The sequence below is a fragment of the Anomalospiza imberbis genome, chromosome W (genome assembly GCF_031753505.1).
Source record: "Anomalospiza imberbis isolate Cuckoo-Finch-1a 21T00152 chromosome W, ASM3175350v1, whole genome shotgun sequence".
Lineage (NCBI taxonomy): Eukaryota > Metazoa > Chordata > Aves > Passeriformes > Viduidae > Anomalospiza > Anomalospiza imberbis.
In genome coordinates, this window is record NC_089720.1 from 4,120,557 (window position 1) to 4,129,498 (window position 8,942).

An 8,942-nucleotide genomic window follows, 5' to 3' on the forward strand; every position below is an offset into this window, starting at 1 on the left:
AATCTCGAAGTGGCAAATACTTTGTTTAGTGTCAAGACACACATCTTGAGCACCAATAATGTTGCTTTCACAGATGAATCCTAGTTGTTCCCGGGTAACACAAGATTCTAAGTTTACTGTTTGCCATTTCTCATTCATCTTTCATGCCCACACTCTGTGTTCTGAGGGATAAAGCACCGTTTTCTCATGGTTTAATCCTAGTGCAATGATGGGGTGAATAACATAAACAGTGGCATTACATATAGTAAGCATAAAGGCAGTGGCTACATTAGAAGCAGGATCATAGCTAAAATTTGCCATAGTCTACCAAGACTGAAACTTTCTTTCAAAATTATTCACATTATCCCAAACAATCTTTTGGATCTCAACTGGAAAGTCACCTTCACCCCCTTTCCGTATGATCAAGGCTGTTGTTGCTTGCATCCATAACTGTGCTTGTATACAACTGAAAGCTAAGGACATATTATTTTGAACTATACAAAGTGCCTCTACTATCAACTTGTGGTCTTGGTCCCCGGCCTTTTCCCATTTTGGCAGCACTTTTGAAATTTGCCACTGACTAGTTCCTAATGCCAATAAAGATGACTGCAGGGGCTGTTTTAGTTTTGTTAGATCACTTGTTGCAGTGGCCAACTTGTTCATTAATATTTCTAAGTCAATTTCATTTAAAACTCCCAATCCTGTCCCTAATATCCCAGTTAAATCCATTCTTATTCTGCTCCTGAGTTGTATTTGTCTTTGTAACCATGTTGTCCAGCCCTTGAAGGATGTCTGTGGTGGTGGCTCTCTGGTCACAGAGAGAAATAGATAACTTTTCCAGGCATCATCCGGGGGAAGTGTGAGAAAGTTCAGAGAAAGAATCCAAACAATCCTTAATCTCTGCAGCTGTGATCATGTTAACGTGTGCTACGTGATGATTACAGTAAGGTTGTTTACAAAAGGGTGGTTTCTTAATTAGCCAATCATATGAAATATATTGATTAAATAACCAAACAGGTCCATCTGTGTCAGATGAGGATCTAAAAGAAAACATCTCAGTAAACGCAAGGCTTTTTGCTGTTTTGCCTTCTGATACGATTCCGTGTCATCTCTGACTCAACAGTGGCAGATGTCCTCAGAAAAGAGGAGCAGACTGGTTGGATTTCTGATATGTTGATTTGCATCAGCAATTTGACACATTTGAGAGACCACTCTTGATTAAACAACAGTTGCTGTTGACCCATATTCCTTACTATGTATGGGCCTATTTAATAGACCTTAGGTTCAAGTTTGGTTGGGGTTTGAGTTGCTTGAGTACTGGTGTGAGTTGTATGAGGTTCTCTTGTTGTAAGAGATATAGCATCTATTTTAAATTTGAATGAGAGTCTGATAGCATCATGAGCCCAAAGACAGGTCACCTCTATGGGCTGTATTAATGTGAAATTATACCAACAGATGGATTTACTTAGGCCATCATAAACCTCCTGGTGCCTGTATGTAGGAAAAGCTGAAACACTAATTTGATTTGGTCTCTTATGGGGGGTCACATTAACCATCCGGCATCCTACCCTGATTTCTTCTCCTTTGATACCTTGAAGTGTTCACAGTCTCTGTTCTTGCCACTCCTGCTTCCCATATACCTGACTGCCATGCATTACCACAGTTGATAGGTTTAAATCTTTTACATCAGAATGTTTTCCCATGGATCCAGTGTACTGAATAAAAGCTTGGGACCAAGGCCACTCAGCATCGTTTTAGATAGAGGAACCTTCTAATTCTAAGACTTCAATTATAATTACACACAGAACAATTCTGCAAATTAAATTACTAACTACTCCCGGCCGCAATATGCTCATTTTGCCCGAGTAAATTTTAGTTTCAGTTCATTGTCTCCCGGCGTCACTTTCCAAGGGGCTTCTGGGACCTTCTTCACTTGAGAGTGGTGGATCCAGGCACTCTGCTCCTTGATCTTAATCATGGTGAAGGTGGTGAGAAGCACCTGGAATGGCCCTTCCTGCTGTGGTTCCAAAGTCTTTTCTGTAAGAGACTTAACATATACATAATCTCCAGGCTATATGTTATGTACTGGTCCATCTAACTTGCTGCTCCGAGTTCCAGCCACATGTTTTTCAGTTTCTCTGAGCTGTTTACTTAAAGTCACCATGTTTGTGGTCAATGTCACCTCTCTGATGTGGGCGGACATTCCCTTTTGTATTCCATATGGTCTTCTATAAAGCATTTCAAAGGGACTCAACCTTTCTTTGGCTCTAGGTTTAGTTAGAATTTGCAATAATGCCAGTGGAAGAGCTTGGGGCCAATTTGTTGCTTAACCAAATGGTTCATTTTCTCCACCTGGCCACTCGATTGGGAGTGGTAGGGAGTATGAAGTTCCCAATCCATGCCTAGGAGGCTGCTAATTTGTTGCGCTATCCTGGAAATTAAATGTGATCCTCTATGTGAGGACATCGTGGCTGGAACTCCAAAGCGTGGTATTATTTCTTGTAATAATACCCTGGTCACCTCCCTAGCCTTAACGGTTCTGGTGGGGAATGCTTCTGGTCACCCTGAAAATGTATCTGTCAATACTAATAAATACCGATACCCCCCTTTTCTTGGGAGTTCTGAAAAGTCAATTTGCTACTGCTGTCTAGGTCCATGGTCCCTCCCAGTCTGACCAAGTTTTGGTCTGGGGGGTATTCTTGGGGTTAGTCTGGAGGCAAAAATCACAATGTCGGGTCACTTGAGTAATAGTAGCATATAAATTCCTGGCAACGATTCTTTCAATCAGATAGGTGTTCAGGGCATCAACTCCCCAGTGTGTTTTCTGGTGTTCCTCCCTCACTAGTGACCACAACAAATGGGAAGGGATTACTAGCTTCTTGTTAATAGTAGCCCACCCCTCTTTGTCATGCATCCCTTCCTGATCTTGGATTAATTTTCTGTTTTTATTCTGGCTTACCTTCAAGGGTCATCTGGAATTAGGGCTCCCTCAGTGGGAATCTCACCTTTTGCTGCTTCTTTTGCCTCTCTGTCCACCAGACCTTTTCCTTCCTCCAATTCTGAGCTCACTTTCTGGTATGCCTTGATAGGCATTCTCAGGTAGCTGGACAGCTTCTAACAGTTTCATTCTTTCTTGTGCATCCAAATCGCTCTGTGGCCTTGCACAACCCCAAATGCATACCTTGAGTTTGCCAATTCTCAGTCTTTTGTGCAGAGGTGTTTGTTGGTAGCGGTCCAGACTCTATTACCTCTCTGGAAGTGGTGACAGCATACCCCATGTCTCTTTCCACTGATGACATAACTGCTCCCATCAGTGAACCAGGTCTCTGCATTATCGAGGGGGGTATCCTTCAAATCTGGACAGCTGCAGTAGGTGGCCTCATTAGGTTCCAGGCAATCATGGATCACTGGTTCTCCTGTATCCCACTGAGAAAAGAAGCTGGGTTCACAAGGTTAGTGACTACAGTCTCGACATTGTCTTGTTCTACCATTATGGCTTGGTACTTCAGGAACCTTTGCAGGGAAAGCCAGTGTCCGCCTTTTACTTCCAGGACTGCAGACACTGTATGGGACCCTAGCAGAGTCATCTTCTGGCCTAGGGTGAACTTGCTTGCTTCTTTTCAGCCTTGCCTTAGAGTCCTTTTCCCAACATTGATCTCGTAACCCAGGTAGGTGACTGTTGGCTTCACTATCTGAGCCTTTTTCTGAGATACTCTATACCCTTGTAAACCCAGAAGAAAGTTCAGGAGGCTTACCATCTAATCCACACATGCCTCTTGGGTTCAGGTAGTTATCAGGAGGCTGTCTACATATTGCAGCAGCTGTCCTTCCTCTGATGGAGCTTCCCAGGACTCTAGATCTCTTGCAGGCTGTTGTTCTCCGAATATCCTGGGGCTGTTGTTAAACTTTGGGGCAATGCCATATATGTGAGCTGAGTCTTACACCCACTCTTGGGATTCTCCCATTCAAAGGCAAAAATTTTCTGTCTGGCTTCATGGAGAGGGAGGCAAAAGAAGGCATCGTTCAAATCTAAAATGGTAAACCAGGTTAGTTCTGGTGTCAAACATTAGCAAGGTGTATGGGTTTGACATCACTGGGTGCAGATCAGGCTTTTACTGCCTGACCCTAACTGGTTGTTTTCCTTAACTTGCACAGGAGGTGCATTCTTTGCCCTCCCTGGTGTGTTAGAGGCCCATACCCCAGGAAACACCTGATCCTTTAATTTCATCCTTATTTTCAATTTTGGTCTCACTAATTGTCAAAATTAAGGTTAGTATGTCTACATATTGTTGATCCTTTACCTCCAAAATAATCTCCCCATCTTTAAATGTGATCTTTTCTTCCAGCTACTCCAACAAATCCCTACCCCACAGTGCCTTTGGAGAGCTGGGCATATACAAAAACCTATGAATATTTGGATGGTTTGCAAAGTATGCTTTTTCAGATTGGCCAGTTGCCCACTTACCATAACATAATCATCTGTTATAGGCATCAAGGCTTTATTTAACACTGAGTATGTTGCCCCTGTGTCTACTAAAAATTCCATTTTCTTAGTCCTCATTTTTCTACTCCATCCCAACTCTTTGTCTTAATTCAAAAGTCTTGGGGTATAAAAAATAGGCTGAGTACACTCAGCTTTAATTATTTCTGCTGGGTTTCTTAAATTACTTGAAACTCTCTTTTGTAATAATTCAAACACCCTATTACTTCTTTGCTTCTCATGACCAGTTGCTACTAAAATCCTTATAGCTCTCTGAGTAGCCTTTGTTTCCTAAGAATAACACAAATGACAAAGTGCCTGTCTTGGTGTCCTCCACCTAAACTCTGCTTTACAAAATCTCCACAAACACAACCATACAGTCCCAAGAATCAAACAACCACAATGCGGGGGAAGAAGCACACAAATCCCCCTGTTGTGGTTTGACATGGAGGTGATTTTTTCAGGAAGTTGGGTCAAACCAATCAGTGGTCAGGTTTGGATACTGGCACCTGGAGTGACCACTGAAGGTATGGATACGCCTCTGAGAACACAGGGGGTTAAAAGCAGGAACTCCCAAGAGCTCGCACTCTTTGGTTCCGGTCAGAGCGCAGTGCAGATCTCCCCTGCCCAGCCATGGGCTGGGTGGGGGAGGGGGATCCATGAGGCCTGGTTGAGGTGAGTCGAGGGGTAGAAGGACTGGAACCGAGCCAGCTCCTTTGGACGGAAGGGTGGAGAGAAGCAGAGATGCCTTTGTTGTCCCCCCCCTTCCAGAGGGAAGAGACAGAGAGTCCCGACAGCACCTGTAACTTTGCCGGCATGGAGGAGAAGGAGAAGGGGGGGGAAGGTGCCCAGCCTTGGCCTTGGGAATTGGCTGCTGGGCAGAGATTTCAGCCGTCCAGGGAGTCTGAACTTTTAACCCTTTCCTGAGAAATGAAGGCTTTGTAAAATACTACTCCTTGATTTGAAGTAGAAGAGAGACAGTCTGGGATCCGAGATGATGGAAGAGGAAATTTTTGAGTTGGGAGGAGACGATGGAGTGGCTTGTAGCTGGACTTTTCTTGTCAGCCATAGACTGAACCAAATTCTCCAGACAGAAGCTGCACTTAGGGGGATACGTTGGTAGGCCAAGAGACCTGTTTCAGAGATTACCAACAGAAGAATGGAGAGAACAGAAGAAAGCTGAAGAGGGTGTGGAGAGGCCCTCCATCCTCAGAGAAGAAGAAGAGAAGAAGACGTCTGTTCTTGAACCCTCAGCCCCAGGGGGAAATGGGGGGGACTGTAGTCCCAAGATGAGATGTTGAACTGTTGTTTCTTTTGGTCCTTGGCAAAGCATCCTTAAAGGAGCCCTATGAGCACTCTGTCCATGCACGGTGGTGAGAGCACTGTAACATGGAAAGGAGAGTGTCACCATGGCAGATTTTCTCTGGGCGGTTGCCATGTGTGACATGGAGACATAAGGGTGGCAGTTGTGTTTCCTGGGGGGTCTGTGGCACAGGAGAGACTCCTGTCTCCCTTGATGGACTGAGTATTGATTATCTGAAGAGTGGCAACTTGATCAGGATCCTGGGTGGTGTCTCACTGTTAAGTTTGTTTGGAAATTAGGTGGGAGGAGGAGGAGGAGTGTTTTGGAAGGTCTTCATCCTGGATTTAATGTTTGTAGTTTTTTATAGTAGTAGTAGTTTAATAAAGTTTTTTCTTTGTTATTAAGCTTGGGCCTGCTCTGCTCTGTTCCTGATCACATCTCACGGCAATTATTTAAGAAGGTGCATTTTCATGGGGTCGCTGGCATGGTGCCAGTGTCAAACCATGACACCCCCGTACCTCAAATTCATGAGAGTCAACTATAGCAAGCTGTCTCTATTACAGCTGTAACAGAGCAACTTTGAGAACTCCACAAGGAGAAGGATCACAAAGGCACTGTGTTACAGCGTCTGTCCCTTGCCTATCAAGTCTCACAGACAAAGGATCGGTTAATATCCAAACACAAAGCGTTGAGGAGAGACTGATTCTACTCAAACACCAGGTGTCACAGGGAATACAGTTCCCTGCAACTAGAAAGTTCACACACCTGAACTCACCGGGAAAGGGGTATCTCCTAAGTGCCCACTTTTCTCAACACAACACAACATACAAGACTTCAGCATCCACCCACATCAGCTTTCTGTGGTCTTCACACTGTGAAAAATGCATATTATATGATTGGCTCTTTGCAAATATTAAAATGAATACTATATGTGTTATGTTAGAAAGTTATGCTGTATTAATCTCTTTTAAGTTCTGTGGTAAATATAGTTTTTAGGCTATAGCATAATATTAAAATAGAAACTATGTGATGCAAGATACTTTTAGTAACTAGCGCAAGGAATGGAAAAGATAATCAAGAAATTCTTCACATTGCCCTATTTGGATAGAGATTTTTGGGGAAGATGAAATGGGAAAGCCTTATAAATATGATTGCCTGGCAAAGGATTTGGAAAATACAGACTGTAGGCGAGATTGAGATGAGAACGAGCTTGGAGATGTTAGACCTTGGTTGCTAAGCAACTGGAGAACAGCGGTGTAGCCAGTGGAAGGCAACTCCCCTTTTTGACCTACAGACAGATCCAAGGGTCAGATAGAATGTTCTGTCTCATCCCTCAAAAATGTATAGTTTATCCCACATCTGTAACCCTCCCCTGAAGTATCATGTATTGGTAATCCCATTGGCCCAAAGTCTTATTCTGCACCCACTCTGAAACCCCCTTGATAAGGTGTACCCAGGGGACCGGAGGTTCTCTTGGACCCCTTCTCTTGGACCCTCTCTTGGAACCCTCTCTTGGCATCCTCTCCCCCCCTCACTACCTCTCTCTCACTATCTCTCCCTGCCCCCACTCCTTGGCGCCTGCTCCAAGCTGCGGCTGGCAGCTCCAAGCAGGACCCCCAAACCCACGCCCTTTGCAATAAACCGTATATCCTAAGACCTGACTTCAGAGATCTCTCGTCTCCATCCGTCCCGACCATCCAGGACATCAGCACTCTCCAACAGAGGTAACAGCAACAAGACACCAAAATTTCAAGAAAATAATTATTGCCTCCTTATCGGGAAAGCCCAAACTTCGAGGAACCAAAGAAGATTGATTTACAAGATGAGGGGAGGAAGCTGAAATTAAGCAGAAGCACCCTAATTTGAAAGGAATGTTTGAATCATGTATGAGATATATGAATATGCAATAGGCTCTTGCTTTTAAGGGGTAATCCTTTGTTAGCAAGGTGTACTTTGTGGCAGAGTGCAAGGCACCCGGATGTCTGTACTTCTTTGCTTTTTATTGACTCTTATTGTCCTAATTTTTATTACTATTTTCATTACTATTAAATTTCTAAAATTTTAACACAAGTGAATGACGTTTTTCACAATTGGTGCCGTGACTCGGATCTAACACCTCAGAGGATTACGAGTGAGTGAGGTGGGCCCTGTCATATTTGGCAGCCTGGCTCTGATTATTCTGGAGTGATCAGCAGATGCAGGTTCCTACCCGGTGGACAAAAAGACACAATAAAACAAAGAAAAGGGAAAAGGCTCCCTAAAATAGCGGTAATTGGCCCCTTAAGATTAAGTGTAAGTACTTTTCGAGGGGGCAGGTACAGGAGGATGAATGTGGGTGTGAATGAGAGGCTGGCTGGTTATCCCAGACCTGCTAAGTGAGAGAGGAGTCTCTCACGCTGCAGTTCCATCTTTTCAGGAGAAAAACAGCCAGTAAAGCGATGAAGTGAGAGATAAAAGGAGTGAGAGAATCCCCCCGGGTAACTGGGACTGGGTCTCAGGGAAGGAGTGAGACCCCTTTGGAGAGAGGGAGTTGAGGGCTTTCCTGGCACAATCCACTGGGAAAGTGGGATAAAAAGTGGGAGGGGGCCCTAAAAATTCTGCTGGGTTGAGGAATAAATATGCCCAAGAGCATCCAGGATTGAACCTGCTGGGTTGAGGGATAAATATGCCCAAGAGCATCCAGGGTTGAACAAAATTCTGCTGGATTGAGGATATGCCCAAGAGCATCCGGAGTTGAACAACACAGCTGCATTGAGGGATAGAAATGCCCAAGAACATCCAGGGTTGAACAACACAGCTGGAGTGAGGGACACCCAAGAGCATCTGGGGTTGGCCAATAACATTTTGAGTTTTTATAATACCCATGGGTAGATTTTAACAAGTGATTTGAAAGTAAAAGGTACCTTATTGTTGTCTTGTGTGTGAGAGTGAGTCACACACAGACAGCCTCACAGGGGAACTGGCACCAGAGGCGACCAGAATCAGGGCCCTTCCCAGAGGCCTGGAGGTACTGAAGCCCAAGGCAAGGGGGGCTACACTAGTGTAGGACTTCTTAGCACCGCGGCTGCAAGGGGTAGTCATGTGGCCCATTCCTCAGGGTACAGGGGGTGGGAAGTCCAGCTTGGGCAAGGTGCGGAGGTCTGAACCCCTCACTCTGAGGCTATCTCAAGGGAAGAAGGA

At 44.6% G+C, this 8,942-nt stretch overlaps 1 long non-coding RNA gene across 2 annotated transcripts; it reads right to left on the reverse strand.

The window, feature by feature from the left end:
- Positions 1–481: 481 nt before the first annotated feature.
- Positions 482–4,814, reverse strand: LOC137464278 (uncharacterized). Of its 2 annotated transcripts, none has more exons than XR_010994146.1 (4): positions 3,735–4,814; positions 3,161–3,405; positions 1,101–2,026; positions 482–759 (listed from the first exon to the last, which is right to left on the reverse strand). It is a non-coding gene; the product is annotated as an uncharacterized lncRNA (long non-coding RNA). The 2 variants fall into 2 exon arrangements; XR_010994145.1 differs by having other exon boundaries at positions 2,985–3,405.
- Positions 4,815–8,942: the final 4,128 nt, after the last annotated feature.